This window comes from Cyanistes caeruleus, chromosome 4, assembly GCF_971803275.1.
Source record: "Cyanistes caeruleus chromosome 4, bCyaCae1.hap1.1, whole genome shotgun sequence".
Taxonomy (NCBI): domain Eukaryota; kingdom Metazoa; phylum Chordata; class Aves; order Passeriformes; family Paridae; genus Cyanistes; species Cyanistes caeruleus.
The window spans coordinates 65,972,155-65,990,130 of NC_141704.1; positions in this window are offsets into that span (position 1 = coordinate 65,972,155).

Consider the following 17,976-nt stretch of genomic DNA (forward strand, 5'->3'; position numbering starts at 1 on the left):
TAGATTTTTGTGGGAATTTGTGAAGATTCTGTGGGATTTTTCTGGAATTTGGTGGGCCTTTTCACGAACTTTGTGTGGTTTTGAGGAGACTTGAAGAATTTTGAGGAATTTTTCTTAGATTTTGTGGAAACTTGTGGAGGTTTTGTGGGATTTTTGTGTGATTTTGTGGGATATTGAGGCGATTTAGGGATCTTGAGGGATTTTTCATGTATTTTGTGGGAATTTGTGGAGATTTGGTGGGATATTTTTCTAGAATTTGGTCGTGTTTTGAGAAGATTTAGGGAATTTTGTGGGATTTTTCCTGGAATTTTGTTGGATATTAGGGAGATTTTGTGGGATGTTTGTGGAACTTTGAGGGACTTTTTAGGAATTTGGTGAGATTCTGTAGAGAACTGACGAATTATCAGGGATTTTTCATGTATTCTGTGTTAATTTGTGGAGATTTGGTGGGATATTTTTCTAGAATTTGGTCGTGTTTTGAGAAGATTTAGGGAATTTTGTGGGATTTTTTCTGGAATTTTGTTGGATACTGGGGAGATTTTGTGGGATGTTTGTGGAACTTTGAGGGACTTTTCTGGAATTTGGTGAGATTCTGTAGAGAACTGAGAAATTATCAGGGATTTTTCATGTATTCTGTGGGAATTTGTGGAGATTCGGTGGGATTTTTGAGGATTTTGGCCGTGTTTTGAGAAGATTTAGGGAATTTTTTGTGATTTTTCTGGAATTTTGTTGGATATTGAGGACATTTTGTGGGATGTTTGTGGAACTTTGAGGGACATTTCAGGAATTTGGTGAGATTCTGTAGAGAACTGACGAATTATCAGGGATTTTTCATGTATTCTGTGGGAATTGGTGGAGATTCGGTGGGATTTTTGAGGATTTTGGCCGTGTTTTGAGAAGATTTAGAGAATTTTGTGGGATTTTTCTTGAATTTTGATGGATATTGAGGAGAATTTGTGGGATGTTTGTGGAACTTTGAGGGACTTTTCTGGAATTTGGTGAGATTCTGTAGAGAACTGACGAATTATCAGGGATTTTTCACGTATTCTGTGGGAATTTCTGGAGATTCGGTGGGATTTTTCTGGAATTTTGGTTGTGTTTTGAGAAAATTTAGGGAATTTTGTGTGATTTTTCTGGGATTTTGTTGGGTATTGAGGACATTTTGTGGGATGTTTCTGGAATTTGGTGGCCGTTTTCAAGAATTTTGTGGTATTTTGAAAACATTTTGGGAATTTTGTGCTGTTTTTTCTGGAATTTTGTGGGAAACTGTGCTGATTTTATGGGGCGTTTCTGGAATTTGGTCGAGTTTTCAGAAGATTTAGGGATTTTTTTGAGATTTCTGTGGGATGTTCTGGGAATTGGTGGAGATTTTGTGGGACATTCCTGTGAATTGGTAGGGTTTTGAAATGATTTAGGGAGTTTTGTGGGACTTCTCTGGAATTTTGTGTGTTTTTTCTGGAATTGTGTGGGATTCTGAGGAGACTTGAAGAATTTTGAGGAATTTGATTTAGATTTTTATGGGAATTTGTGGAGAGTCTGTGGGATTTTTTTGGAATTTGGTGGGCCTTTTCACAAACTTTGTGTGGTTTTGAGGAGACTTGAAGAATTTTGAGGAATTTTTCTTAGATTTTGTGGAAACTTGTGGAGGTTTTGTGGAATTTTTGTGTGATTTTGTGGGATATTGAGGCGATTTAGGGATCTTGATGGATTTTTCATGTATTTTGTGGGATTTTGTGGAGATTTGGTGGGATATTTTTCTAGAATTTGGTCGTGTTTTGAGAAGATTTAGGGAATTTTGTGGTGTTTTTTCTTGAATTTTGTGGGAAACTGTGCTGATTTTATGGGGCGTTTCAGAAATTTGGTCGAGTTTTCAGAAGATTTAGGGATTTTTGTGGGATTTCTGTGGGATGTTCTGGGAATTGGAGATTTTGTGGGACATTCCTGTGAATTGGTAGGGTTTTGAAATGATTGAGGGAGTTTTGTGGGACTTCTCTGGAATTTTGTGTGTTTTTTCTGGAATTGTGTGGGATTCTGAGGAGACTTGAAGAATTTTGAGGAATTTTTCTTAGATTTTGTGGAAACTTGTGGAGGTTTTGTGGGATTTTTGTGTGATTTTGTGGGATATTGAGGCGATTTAGGGATCTTGAGGGATTTCTCATGTATTTTGTGGGAATTTGTGGAGATTTGGTGGGATATTTTTCTAGAATTTGGTCGTGTTTTGAGAAGATTTAGGGAATTTTGTGGGATTTTTCCTGGAATTTTGTTGGATATTAGGGAGAATTTGTGGGATGTTTGTGGAACTTTGAGGGACTTTTCTGGAATTTGGTGAGATTCTGTAGAGAACTGACGAATTATCAGGGATTTTTCATGTATTCTCTGGGAATTTGTGGAGATTTGGTGGGATTTTTCTTGAATTTGGCCGTGTTTTGAGAAGATTTAGAGAATTTTGTGGGGTTTTTCTTGAATTTTGTTGGATATTGAGGAGATTTTGTGGGATGTTTGTGGAACTTTGAGGGACTTTTCTGGAATTTGGTGAGATTCTGTAGAGAACTGACGAATTATCAGGGATTTTTCATGTATTCTGTAAGAATTTGTGGAGATTCGGTGGGATTTTTCTGGAATTTTGGTTGTGGTTTGAGAAAATTTAGGGAATTTTGTGGGATTTTTCTGGGATTTTGTTGGGTATTGGGGACATTTTTTGGGATGTTTCTGGAATTTGGTGGGGCTTTTCAAGAATTTTGTGGTATTTTGAAAAGGTTTAGGGAATTTTGTGGTGTTTTTTCTTGAATTTTGTGGGAAACTGCTGATTTTATGGGGCGTTTCTGGAATTTGGTCGAGTTTTCAGAAGATTTAGGGATTTTTGTGGGATTTCTGTGGGATGTTCTGGGAATTGGTGGAGATTTTGTGGGACATTCCTGTGAATTGGTAGGGTTTTGAAATGATTTAGGGAGTTTTGTGGGACTTCTCTGGAATTTTGTGGGGTTTTTCTGGAATTGTGTGGGATTCTGAGGAGACTTGAAGAATTTTGAGGAATTTGATTTAGATTTTTGTGGGAATTTGTGAAGATTCTGTGGGATTTTTCTGGAATTTGGTGGGCCTTTTCACGAACTTTGTGTGGTTTTGAGGAGACTTGAAGAATTTTGAGGAATTTTTCTTAGATTTTGTGGAAACTTGTGGAGGTTTTGTGGGATTTTTGTGTGATTTTGTGGGATATTGAGGCGATTTAGGGATCTTGAGGGATTTTTCATGTATTTTGTGGGAATTTGTGGAGATTTGGTGGGATATTTTTCTAGAATTTGGTCGTGTTTTGAGAAGATTTAGGGAATTTTGTGGGATTTTTCCTGGAATTTTGTTGGATATTAGGGAGATTTTGTGGGATGTTTGTGGAACTTTGAGGGACTTTTTAGGAATTTGGTGAGATTCTGTAGAGAACTGACGAATTATCAGGGATTTTTCATGTATTCTGTGTTAATTTGTGGAGATTTGGTGGGATATTTTTCTAGAATTTGGTCGTGTTTTGAGAAGATTTAGGGAATTTTGTGGGATTTTTTCTGGAATTTTGTTGGATACTGGGGAGATTTTGTGGGATGTTTGTGGAACTTTGAGGGACTTTTCTGGAATTTGGTGAGATTCTGTAGAGAACTGAGAAATTATCAGGGATTTTTCATGTATTCTGTGGGAATTTGTGGAGATTCGGTGGGATTTTTGAGGATTTTGGCCGTGTTTTGAGAAGATTTAGGGAATTTTTTGTGATTTTTCTGGAATTTTGTTGGATATTGAGGACATTTTGTGGGATGTTTGTGGAACTTTGAGGGACATTTCAGGAATTTGGTGAGATTCTGTAGAGAACTGACGAATTATCAGGGATTTTTCATGTATTCTGTGGGAATTGGTGGAGATTCGGTGGGATTTTTGAGGATTTTGGCCGTGTTTTGAGAAGATTTAGAGAATTTTGTGGGATTTTTCTTGAATTTTGATGGATATTGAGGAGAATTTGTGGGATGTTTGTGGAACTTTGAGGGACTTTTCTGGAATTTGGTGAGATTCTGTAGAGAACTGACGAATTATCAGGGATTTTTCATGTATTCTGTGGGAATTTGTGGAGATTCGGTGGGATTTTTCTGGAATTTTGGTTGTGGTTTGAGAAAATTTAGGGAATTTTTTGTGATTTTTCTCGATTTTGTTGGGTATTGAGGACATTTTGTGGGATGTTTCTGGAATTTGGTGGCCGTTTTCAAGAATTTTGTGGTATTTTGAAAACATTTTGGGAATTTTGTGGTGTTTTTTCTTGAATTTTGTGGGAAACTGTGCTGATTTTATGGGGCGTTTCTGGAATTTGGTCGAGTTTTCAGAAGATTTAGGGATTTTTTTGAGATTTCTGTGGGATGTTCTGGGAATTGGTGGAGATTTTTTGGGACATTCCTGTGAATTGGTAGGGTTTTGAAATGATTTAGGGAGTTTTGTGGGACTTCTCTGGAATTTGGTGGGGTTTTTCTGGAATTGTGTAGGATTCTGAGGAGACTTGAAGAATTTTGAGGAATTTGATTTAGATTTTTATGGGAATTTGTGGAGAGTCTGTGGGATTTTTTCGGAATTTGGTGGGCCTTTTCACGAACTTTGTGTGGTTTTGAGGAGACTTGAAGAATTTTGAGGAATTTTTCTTAGATTTTGTGGAAACTTGTGGAGGTTTTGTGGGATTTTTGTGTGATTTTGTGGTATATTGCGGCGATTTAGGGATCTTGATGGATTTCTCATATATTTTGTGGGAATTTGTGGAGATTTGGTGGGATATTTTTCTAGAATTTGGTCGTGTTTTGAGAAGATTTAGGGAATTTTGTGGTGTTTTTTCTTGAATTTTGTGGGAAACTGTGCTGATTTTATGGGGCGTTTCAGAAATTTGGTCGAGTTTTCAGAAGATTTAGGGATTTTTGTGGGATTTCTGTGGGATGTTCTGGGAATTGGTGGAGATTTTGTGGGACATTCCTGTGAATTGGTAGGGTTTTGAAATGATTTAGGGAGTTTTGTGGGACTTCTCTGGAATTTTGTGTGTTTTTTCTGGAATTGTGTGGGATTCTGAGGAGACTTGAAGAATTTTGAGGAATTTTTCGTAGATTTTGTGGAAACTTGTGGAGGTTTTGTGTGATTTTTGTGTGATTTTGTGCGATATTGAGGCGATTTAGGGATCTTGAGGGATTTCTCATGTATTTTGTGGGAATTTGTGTAGATTTGGTGGGATATTTTTCTAGAATTTGGTCGTGTTTTGAGAAGATTTAGGGAATTTTGTGGGATTTTTCCTGGAATTTTGTTGGATATTACGGAGAATTTGTGGGATGTTTGTGGAACTTTGAGGGACTTTTCTGGAATTTGGTGAGATTCTGTAGAGAACTGACGAATTATCAGGGATTTTTCATGTATTCTCTGGGAATTTGTGGAGATTTGGTGGGATTTTTCTTGAATTTGGCCGTGTTTTGAGAAGATTTAGAGAATTTTGTGGGATTTTTCTTGAATTTTGTTGGATATTGAGAAGATTTTGTGGGATGTTTGTGGAACTTTGAGGGACTTTTCTGGAATTTGGTGAGATTCTGTAGAGAACTGACGAATTATCAGGGATTTTTCATGTATTTATGGGAATTTGTGGAGATTCGGTGGGATTTTTCTGGAATTTTGGTTGTGGTTTGAGAAAATTTAGGGAATTTTGTGGGATTTTTCTGGGATTTTGTTGGGTATTGGGGACATTTTGTGGGATGTTTGTGGAATTTGGTGGGGCTTTTCAAGAATTTTGTGGTATTTTGAACAGGTTTAGGGAATTTTGTGGTGTTTTTTCTTGAATTTTGTGGGAAACTGCTGATTTTATGGGGCGTTTCTGGAATTTGGTCGAGTTTTCAGAAGATTTAGGGATTTTTGTGGGATTTCTGTGGGATGTTCTGGGAATTGGTGGAGATTTTGTGGGACATTCCTGTGAATTGGTAGGGTTTTGAAATGATTTAGGGAGTTTTGTGGGACTTCTCTGGAATTTGGTGGGGTTTTTCTGGAATTGTGTGGGATTCTGAGGAGACTTGAAGAATTTTGAGGAATTTGATTTAGATTTTTGTGGGAATTTGTGAAGATTCTGTGGGATTTTTATGGAATTTGGTGGGCCTTTTCACGAACTTTGTGTGGTTTTGAGGAGACTTGAAGAATTTTGAGGAATTTTTCTTAGATTTTGTGGAAACTTGTGGAGGTTTTGTGGGATTTTTGTGTGATTTTGTGGGATATTGAGGCGATTTAGGGATCTTGAGGGATTTTTCATGTATTTTGTGGGAATTTGTGGAGATTTGGTGGGATATTTTTCTAGAATTTGGTCGTGTTTTGAGAAGATTTAGGGAATTTTGTGGGATTTTTCCTGGAATTTTGTTGGATATTAGGGAGATTTTGTGGGATGTTTATGGAACTTTGAGGGACTTTTTAGGAATTTGGAGAGATTCTGTAGAGAACTGACGAATTATCAGGGATTTTTCATGTATTCTGTGTTAATTTGTGGAGATTCTGTGGGATTTTTCTGGAATTTGGTAGAGTTTTGAGAAGATTTAGGGAATTTTGTGTGACTTTTCTGGGATTTTGTTGGGTATTGAGGACATTTTGTGGGATGTTTCGGGAATTTGGTGGGGCTTTTCAGGAATTTTGTGGTATTTTGAAAAGATTTAGGGAATTTTGTGGTGTTTTTTCTTGAATTTTGTGGGAAACTGTGCTGATTTTATGGGGCGTTTCTGGAATTTGGTCGAGTTTTCAGAAGATTTAGGGATTTTTGTGGGATTTCTGTGGGATGTTCTGGGAATTGGTGGAGATTTTGTGGAACATTCCTGTGAATTGGTAGGGTTTTGAAATGATTGAGGGAGTTTTGTGGGACTTCTCTGGAATTTTGTGGGGTTTTTCTGGAATTGTGTGGGATTCTGAGGAGACTTGAAGAATTTTGAGGAATTTTTCTTAGATTTTGTGGAAACTTGTGGAGGTTTTGTGGGATTTTTGTGTGATTTTCTGGGATATTGAGGCGATTTAGGGATCTTGAGGGATTTTTCATGTATTTTGTGGGAATTTGTGTAGATTTGGTGGGATATTTTTCTAGAATTTGGTCGTGTTTTGAGAAGATTTAGGGAATTTTGTGGGATTTTTCCTGGAATTTTGTTGGATATTAGGGAGAATTTGTGGGATGTTTGTGGAACTTTGAGGGACTTTTCTGGAATTTGGTGAGATTCTGTAGAGAACTGACGAATTATCAGGGATTTTTCATGTATTTTGTGTTAATTTGTGGAGATTTGGTGGGATATTTTTCTAGAATTTGGTCGTGTTTTGAGAAGATTTAGGAAATTTTGTGGGATTTTTCCTGGAATTTTGTTGGATATTAGGGAGATTCTGTGGGATGTTTGTGGAACTTTGAACGACTTTTTAGGAATTTGGTGAGATTCTGTAGAGAACTGACGAATTATCAGGGATTTTTCATGTATTCTGTGGGAATTTGTGGAGATTCTGTGGGATTTTTCTGGAATTTGGTAGAGTTTTGAGAAGATTTAGGGAATTTTGTGGGATTTTTCCTGGAATTTTGTTGGATATTAGGGAGATTTTGTGGGATGTTTGTGGAACTTTGAGGGACTTTTTAGGAATTTGGTGAGATTCTGTAGAGAACTGACGAATTATCAGGGATTTTTCATGTATTCTGTGTTAATTTGTGGAGATTTGGTGGGATATTTTTCTAGAATTTGGTCGTGTTTTGAGAAGATTTAGGGAATTTTGTGGGATTTTTTCTGGAATTTTGTTGGATACTGGGGAGATTTTGTGGGATGTTTGTGGAACTTTGAGGGACTTTTCTGGAATTTGGTGAGATTCTGTAGAGAACTGAGAAATTATCAGGGATTTTTCATGTATTCTGTGGGAATTTGTGGAGATTCGGTGGGATTTTTGAGGATTTTGGCCGTGTTTTGAGAAGATTTAGGGAATTTTTTGTGATTTTTCTGGAATTTTGTTGGATATTGAGGACATTTTGTGGGATGTTTGTGGAACTTTGAGGGACATTTCAGGAATTTGGTGAGATTCTGTAGAGAACTGACGAATTATCAGGGATTTTTCATGTATTCTGTGGGAATTGGTGGAGATTCGGTGGGATTTTTGAGGATTTTGGCCGTGTTTTGAGAAGATTTAGAGAATTTTGTGGGATTTTTCTTGAATTTTGATGGATATTGAGGAGAATTTGTGGGATGTTTGTGGAACTTTGAGGGACTTTTCTGGAATTTGGTGAGATTCTGTAGAGAACTGACGAATTATCAGGGATTTTTCATGTATTCTGTGGGAATTTGTGGAGATTCGGTGGGATTTTTCTGGAATTTTGGTTGTGGTTTGAGAAAATTTAGGGAATTTTTTGTGATTTTTCTCGATTTTGTTGGGTATTGAGGACATTTTGTGGGATGTTTCTGGAATTTGGTGGCCGTTTTCAAGAATTTTGTGGTATTTTGAAAACATTTTGGGAATTTTGTGGTGTTTTTTCTTGAATTTTGTGGGAAACTGTGCTGATTTTATGGGGCGTTTCTGGAATTTGGTCGAGTTTTCAGAAGATTTAGGGATTTTTTTGAGATTTCTGTGGGATGTTCTGGGAATTGGTGGAGATTTTTTGGGACATTCCTGTGAATTGGTAGGGTTTTGAAATGATTTAGGGAGTTTTGTGGGACTTCTCTGGAATTTGGTGGGGTTTTTCTGGAATTGTGTAGGATTCTGAGGAGACTTGAAGAATTTTGAGGAATTTGATTTAGATTTTTATGGGAATTTGTGGAGAGTCTGTGGGATTTTTTCGGAATTTGGTGGGCCTTTTCACGAACTTTGTGTGGTTTTGAGGAGACTTGAAGAATTTTGAGGAATTTTTCTTAGATTTTGTGGAAACTTGTGGAGGTTTTGTGGGATTTTTGTGTGATTTTGTGGTATATTGCGGCGATTTAGGGATCTTGATGGATTTCTCATATATTTTGTGGGAATTTGTGGAGATTTGGTGGGATATTTTTCTAGAATTTGGTCGTGTTTTGAGAAGATTTAGGGAATTTTGTGGTGTTTTTTCTTGAATTTTGTGGGAAACTGTGCTGATTTTATGGGGCGTTTCAGAAATTTGGTCGAGTTTTCAGAAGATTTAGGGATTTTTGTGGGATTTCTGTGGGATGTTCTGGGAATTGGTGGAGATTTTGTGGGACATTCCTGTGAATTGGTAGGGTTTTGAAATGATTTAGGGAGTTTTGTGGGACTTCTCTGGAATTTTGTGTGTTTTTTCTGGAATTGTGTGGGATTCTGAGGAGACTTGAAGAATTTTGAGGAATTTTTCGTAGATTTTGTGGAAACTTGTGGAGGTTTTGTGTGATTTTTGTGTGATTTTGTGCGATATTGAGGCGATTTAGGGATCTTGAGGGATTTCTCATGTATTTTGTGGGAATTTGTGTAGATTTGGTGGGATATTTTTCTAGAATTTGGTCGTGTTTTGAGAAGATTTAGGGAATTTTGTGGGATTTTTCCTGGAATTTTGTTGGATATTACGGAGAATTTGTGGGATGTTTGTGGAACTTTGAGGGACTTTTCTGGAATTTGGTGAGATTCTGTAGAGAACTGACGAATTATCAGGGATTTTTCATGTATTCTCTGGGAATTTGTGGAGATTTGGTGGGATTTTTCTTGAATTTGGCCGTGTTTTGAGAAGATTTAGAGAATTTTGTGGGATTTTTCTTGAATTTTGTTGGATATTGAGAAGATTTTGTGGGATGTTTGTGGAACTTTGAGGGACTTTTCTGGAATTTGGTGAGATTCTGTAGAGAACTGACGAATTATCAGGGATTTTTCATGTATTTATGGGAATTTGTGGAGATTCGGTGGGATTTTTCTGGAATTTTGGTTGTGGTTTGAGAAAATTTAGGGAATTTTGTGGGATTTTTCTGGGATTTTGTTGGGTATTGGGGACATTTTGTGGGATGTTTGTGGAATTTGGTGGGGCTTTTCAAGAATTTTGTGGTATTTTGAACAGGTTTAGGGAATTTTGTGGTGTTTTTTCTTGAATTTTGTGGGAAACTGCTGATTTTATGGGGCGTTTCTGGAATTTGGTCGAGTTTTCAGAAGATTTAGGGATTTTTGTGGGATTTCTGTGGGATGTTCTGGGAATTGGTGGAGATTTTGTGGGACATTCCTGTGAATTGGTAGGGTTTTGAAATGATTTAGGGAGTTTTGTGGGACTTCTCTGGAATTTGGTGGGGTTTTTCTGGAATTGTGTGGGATTCTGAGGAGACTTGAAGAATTTTGAGGAATTTGATTTAGATTTTTGTGGGAATTTGTGAAGATTCTGTGGGATTTTTATGGAATTTGGTGGGCCTTTTCACGAACTTTGTGTGGTTTTGAGGAGACTTGAAGAATTTTGAGGAATTTTTCTTAGATTTTGTGGAAACTTGTGGAGGTTTTGTGGGATTTTTGTGTGATTTTGTGGGATATTGAGGCGATTTAGGGATCTTGAGGGATTTTTCATGTATTTTGTGGGAATTTGTGGAGATTTGGTGGGATATTTTTCTAGAATTTGGTCGTGTTTTGAGAAGATTTAGGGAATTTTGTGGGATTTTTCCTGGAATTTTGTTGGATATTAGGGAGATTTTGTGGGATGTTTATGGAACTTTGAGGGACTTTTTAGGAATTTGGAGAGATTCTGTAGAGAACTGACGAATTATCAGGGATTTTTCATGTATTCTGTGTTAATTTGTGGAGATTCTGTGGGATTTTTCTGGAATTTGGTAGAGTTTTGAGAAGATTTAGGGAATTTTGTGTGACTTTTCTGGGATTTTGTTGGGTATTGAGGACATTTTGTGGGATGTTTCGGGAATTTGGTGGGGCTTTTCAGGAATTTTGTGGTATTTTGAAAAGATTTAGGGAATTTTGTGGTGTTTTTTCTTGAATTTTGTGGGAAACTGTGCTGATTTTATGGGGCGTTTCTGGAATTTGGTCGAGTTTTCAGAAGATTTAGGGATTTTTGTGGGATTTCTGTGGGATGTTCTGGGAATTGGTGGAGATTTTGTGGAACATTCCTGTGAATTGGTAGGGTTTTGAAATGATTGAGGGAGTTTTGTGGGACTTCTCTGGAATTTTGTGGGGTTTTTCTGGAATTGTGTGGGATTCTGAGGAGACTTGAAGAATTTTGAGGAATTTTTCTTAGATTTTGTGGAAACTTGTGGAGGTTTTGTGGGATTTTTGTGTGATTTTCTGGGATATTGAGGCGATTTAGGGATCTTGAGGGATTTTTCATGTATTTTGTGGGAATTTGTGTAGATTTGGTGGGATATTTTTCTAGAATTTGGTCGTGTTTTGAGAAGATTTAGGAAATTTTGTGGGATTTTTCCTGGAATTTTGTTGGATATTAGGGAGATTTTGTGGGATGTTTGTGGAACTTTGAGGGACTTTTTAGGAATTTGGTGAGATTCTGTAGAGAACTGACGAATTATCAGGGATTTTTCATGTATTCTGTGCGAATTTGTGGAGATTCTGTGGGATTTTTCTGGAATTTGGTAGAGTTTTGAGAAGATTTAGGGAATTTTGTGGGACTTTTCTGGGATTTTGTTGGATATTGAGGACATTTTGTGGGATGTTTCGGGAATTTGGTGGGGCATTTCAGGAATTTTGTGGTGTTTTTTCTTGAATTTTGTGGGAAACTGTGCTGATTTTATGGGGCGTTTCTGGAATTTGGTCTAAAGCAAGAGAAAAAACCCCAAACAAACACAACCTTTCAGGCAGAGAAAAGATGTGGTTGCTCTTGAAGAAAGCATTTCATTCTGCCTGGAGAAGAACCTGTTGGGAAAAATATTAGCTTTTAGCAAAATGGCACTGTGCTGTTGCACTTGTTCTAGCACTGGGAGAAAGAACAGGCCCGTCTGTAAGGCTCCTGCAGCTCACCCTGGCTGAGGGTCATTGACCACTGAGCACTGCAGGCATCACTGGCAACAACGATGGTGGAAAATGGGGAGGGAGCAGGATAAATAAATGTTTGCCATTGCCTTAGCCAAAAAAACCCCAGACATCAAAAGCAACCCACCCTCAAAACAAAGCTATGAAAATAGTTTGCCTCTGAATTTAAAGAACTTCAATTAACTCTATGATGTCTGCTTTTGGTTCAGCATTCATCAATCTGAATTTGAATATGCACAGGGTAATGAAAGGTAACTGAGGCTTAAAAATCATGTCTATTGACTTGTGCATAGCCTATACTGAAGCACATTAAAAAGCAGCGTTTTGCTTGAAATCTGCACGGTATTAACTTCATTCAGTCTTACACTCACTAGGTAATTAAATACATGAAGAAATAGATTTTTATTTTTTTTATTAAGAATGCATTATTAATTAGGAAGGCATGGCTTTAGCAGAGTCTGCTGATACCAACATTACTCAGCTAAGTTCAAAGTATGAACACAAGAACTTGATGACAGAAGCAATGTTCATCAGAGCCTCAACAAGAAAGTTGCAGTTCCAAGTTTTTCAGATGTCCTACACTTGCTAAGGCATCTCCAGAAAGAGGAGTCAACTGAAAATAGCACAGGAAATTTGAAACCCATTTCTCTTTTTGTCTTTTTTTCCTGAACTTTCTTGTGGGCAACAGAAAACTCCTAATATGTGGAATGCAATGTAGTTTTTATGCCAGAGTCATGAGTCATCCCCTCAGTTCCAACCTGATCCAATGCTCACTTGAATCTTGGAAAGGCTCAAATCAGCAAGATGAAATTAAAATTGTATTCATGAAAGGAGCTCTTTACTCTCCATTCCCCTCCCTCCCCCAAATACATCAGCACCAAGTGAGAAAGGCTCGATTTGAAAGATAATTATTACACAATTAAACTTGGACATAGCTAGTTTGCTACAAGTTCCAGCAGACAGACAAACAAGAGCAGAATCAGAGGTTATCAACCTCAATAGAAATTCCAGCTCATGCTTTCCCCAAAAGCCTCATTTAATTTATCCAGGATTAAAAAATAAAAGGGAAATGAAAAAAAATCACATAAAAGCATTTCACATAGTATATAGTGAAATACTATCATTTCCACCTGAAATATTCATCATCATTATTATGTTTTTCCATACTAAATTACAAAGTCTCCTGCACCCATCTTCCCAATATCTCATTCTAAGTGCTTGCTTCTTTAATCCCTTAGGAAGCAAAAGGAGCCTCAGGTGTCTCTGGATCAACAGAAACTAAACAACACAGCTTGACAAAGTATATCAAATTGTCAATCAACTCAATAAAGAACTCCCACTCCAGAGATAGCTATCACCAGCTGATGAATTTGGCTAGGGCAGGTTTAGTGAAGAAAAACTAGGTCTTTATTACCAAATCAGTTAGGAGTTGTTCTACCGTACTGCCCGTAGGATGGGAGTACAAACACCATATTCTTCACAGCCTCATCCACGAAGAATTCCACCTTCAAATTAAGGCTGCTTTGGAGTTGGACCAAACCAATGAAAACTCACTCATCAAACACAGTGATGGCAGCATGCTCAGTCTTTGCAATACAAAACTGGCAACTAACAGCACATTCCTGATCACATCTCCAAGGCTGAGTGTACAGAACTGCAGTGGTGGCCAGGCCCTCGCTGACTGCCAAACCTCCAGCCATCATCCCTTCCTCTCACAGCGACAGGGCAGAAAATAACAACAGCAGAAACTAGATTTTTAGCTTAAGCTAAAACCACAAAGGTCATTGATGAAACAGACTGGAGTGCTTTAGAAACTAGCACGCAGACTTAGCTGAAAACAAATCTTATTGATCACCAATTACAATGAATACTTAATTCTGTTATTCTGCATTATTATTAGACAGTCAGAGACAGCCAAGCTGACCTCAAGCATGCTGAAGCATCGGGGCCAGGCAGTGCACATCTTCCCAGGAGCTGATTTACCCATCGTTCTCAAGTGAATTCACCTGCACACAGCCCCACCGTACAACTGCTAGGCTGCAAAATAAAAAAATAGCTCTGCTTAAGAGTCAAACCCCAGGACATAGACCATATGAAAGGAAGAATGAAACCTGCAGCATTTGGTTGACCTTCAATGCCCTGAGAAGATGACAAATTTCCCAAGATGAACAAGTGCCCAAAATACAAAGCAAAGGACTGACTTTTAGGGATCAAATGTTAAATAGGCCTGCGAAATTGGAGTTGTTAGGTTGCACATGAAAGAAGGGAAAAAAGAAAAAACCACCCCAACCCTCAACTGCAATTTTACATCCCTCTTGGAAAATTTGCTTTAATAAGAGAGAGGAATGGATACAACCTTCCCCTCACCTGGAGATTTTAATCAATTCAAGCCATTTCAAATCTGGCAAGAAAGCCCTACCACAGTCCCCATCAAACAACATTGCCTTTCATTTTTGCTTCTCAGGACTACTTCAGAGCAGTCTAAATAACAGCAAAGAAGGAAATTCAAGTTGCAATTCAAACACTAAGCTCTGGAATCCCACATTGCCTTCAAACACCTGCATGAAACACTAACTTCATGCTCTATGCTCCCTGCTTTCTTCTAGTTTACTGCACAGTGCATTATTTACATAAAACAGAATTTCTTCTGTGGGAAAGGCTTGCATGGTACTTCAAAGCCTGAATAAATCAGGGACTGCAGCTTGAACTAACAAAAAAATCATCCAAAAAATTCCTTTCAATATCTGCATTGTATTGCCTTATCATGCTACCTGTCTAGCTGAGTTATTCAGGTATCCACACCAGAAATGACAGACAATGTCTCTCTATGATGATGTGATGTTACTTCAAATGAAAAAAAACAATAAATAAAAATCACAGATTAATTTCCCATACAAATGATGACTCACTACTCCCAAATCCTTCCTTATAGCAGGATGCTCACTTCAGTCTGGAAGTCTTCATGTTGCAGCCTGCAGGAATCAGCTTATTTCCTGTCAAGGGCTGGAAAGCCTTACAGGAACTGGTTTTGGTTGAAGAACTTCTCCAAGGTGCTTACCTGTGGGACTTATCCAGGTAAGGGATGTTAGCTCCCTCTTCTTTGAGGTTCAGTGTCCAACCACTCCTACTGCTGGTAAGAAGAACAGAAGAAACATCTGCCCATAGCAAGGACTGCACTGGTGGGCAAAGTCCAAATTCCATCCTTCAGGGAAAAAGAAACAAAGACTGAGGAATTCATGTCTGTTCAAAATTTCATCCTTGACTACTGAAAGCATTGGAAGCACATGTGTATGTTTAAAAATGGAATTGTCCTCATTTAAGAATAAAAATAATTTCATCCCATCACCATTTTTCTTGGTCCAATCCTGAACTGCAGATCCAAACAGCTGAGAAAGCATGGAATAGTCTGCTGGACAGCATTAAAATGAGCAACTCCTGTATCTTCCTAAGATAAGAACACAAATCACAAAGAAAGGCACTCTGAGAAAAAATTTCTTAGAGGAAGACCTCAATTATTTTCCAGCAAGGCAGGTAATATGCATTTGGCTATTTGTTAGAAAAAAAACCAAAAAACAAACCTGTTTTTATACAAGATTTTACTCATATATTAACTATCACATATTTTGCAAAACAAAAAGAGACCACAGCAAAGTAAAATCCCAATTTTTTCCTATATTTAAGCTGTGATAGTATGTCTGAAATGGGAATCCAGAGCCTCACCAGATTAATATCACCACTTGGACCAGAGAATTTGCCATATCCACTTCTTCTGGTTTCGTTCAGTTGGAGCTTCTGTTTGTACAGTGATGATGGCTCTTGAACATTCTGGGATTTAAAGTAGTCCCTGAAGAGATGGCTGACAAAAATATGATGTTACTTTCAAGATGCTTTTTAATTATTTCTACCCTCATCCAGAACCTGCAAACATCTGATCTCCTTCACTATGCTCCAAGCTCATTAAAACTGGAACGCTAAATAAGAATATTCAAAATATTTTGTTTTGCATTGCTAAAGGCACCACTGCAGGTACTTGACTCATCCTTCAGACTGTAAATAAATAAATGAAGTCTAGGACAGGTCAAATAAAGACACTATGTTTTCTGTGTTTTGTTGGGGTTGGTTTTAGAAGACTTAGGAGATTTGAAACAGATCTTTTATTAAGGAATTGTTCCTAAGGGACTTGACTTACAGAAATTAATTTATACTTGGCAGTGCATTTGATTGATTGCAGTTCCTTTTTTTCAAATACAAACCAGCATTTTCACTACCAGGTGTGGTGGTTGGAAATGTTGGGACTGTAGAACACTGCAAGGCTAATTTCTCCTCCAGTCTCCATCATTTTTATGTAGCTCAGCATTTTCTCATCCTTACTGAGATCTGCTGCAAATTTAAAATACCCTAACAGGGCTGAGAGAGTATTGCAACAGTGTTTATCTAGTGTATCATTACAGTTCTTGTTACCCTAATTCCACAGTTCTGAGCAACAACTCTCATTTTATGGGCAGGTAATTGAGCTCTATGATACATGAATTGATTTGCAGGGGAAATACATTAAAACCTGGCTGGAAAAGAAAATTATTCAGGATCTTCACTCTGATTGCCTTTTACAGCTACCACTCTAGGACCACTGAAAGAGCTTACTTTAGCTCATGTCAATGAAGCTACAATTCAGTGTTTGTCCAAAAAATGTTCACATTCTAAAATGAAGGTTACTGTGGTTTCCTGAGTTATAAAGGCAGAATTAAAGATTACTGCAGATTCTTAGATCAGGACCACTTCCCAGCTCAAGAACTATTTAGTGGGAAGAGCCAAGGCAAAAGGCAGCATTCAAGCAAGTGTTGCTGATCAAGTGAGTTATGGGTTCTACATGAAAATGTTAGCAAGGGTGATCCAGTCAGATCTCATGTCTGCCTGTGGTTCAGCACTGCAGCTGCTAACACCCAGAGCACCAGATCCAATCACTCCTGAGGAGCAGGTTTGTTCAAGCAGGCACTGTTGTTTCAGGACCAGTGAAAGACAGGACAGAGACAAAATTGATAGTACTCCCTCAGTGCAAACAGAACTTGCCCTGCGACAAATTTGCTCCTCTCTGGCCCTACTTTTAACATCCCTGCTCTCAAATTCCTATTTTTAGCAGCTTCTCATAAAAGGCATTCTTACTCAGAGAAGTGAATGTTAGAAGTGTTCATTTGAATGAAGCAAACAATTAAGCAACATCTTCCCTAAAGTGATTTTGTAAAAGTTATGGTTTAGTTTTCTTCCTAATTGCTTGGAAAAATCGGATTGGCGCAGGAAATGGGAAGGGTTGGCTAAAAGGAGTCAGCTGATGGGAAGCAGCCAGTAACTCCTGCTGCTGCTGACCTGCTGCAACTCCCAGGTTAAGAGGACAAGTGCCTCATTTGTAATCAAGTCTATATAAAACACAAAAGAGGCAGAAGGACAAACCTGGTTCATAAAGGCAGCAGTCTGTGACCAAAAGCAGCAGAGTCAGCAGCCAGTGTTTCACTCCTGATGAGAGCCCACTTGCAAAAGTTCCACTTGAGTACCTGCTGCAGAGCAGAGGCTGTTCTTCATTGATGTGTCAAACCATGACAGCCATACTTCTGTTGCTATTCAAAGAACAGGGATAAACTCCGGGGTTTGTTAGGTTTTAAATAGTTTCCAATTTCAGGCCTAATAGAAGGCAAAATGGAAAATATCACATGTAATAGGACTTAAAAATAGAAATATGGAAGAACACAATGTTATACTCATGTTACCTATTACTTTTTTCAGCTGAGCAAAGTCTTCACAAACACTATAAATACATATCTTTTTCCCCCAATGAAAATAATAATAAAAAAATCTGTCTTGTAACCTGAAAGAAAAGAGATAAAACCAAAGCAAACCTGATTCTTGTAAACAGAAAATGTTGCTTAAAAATTGAGTTTGGGGAGCATAAATATTTAATTGCCTTGAGCATGTCTTAGGAATTCACATTTACTCAAAATAGTGTCAAGAGCAAACAAAACTGCAAAACAATCTCTTTTAGTAGGA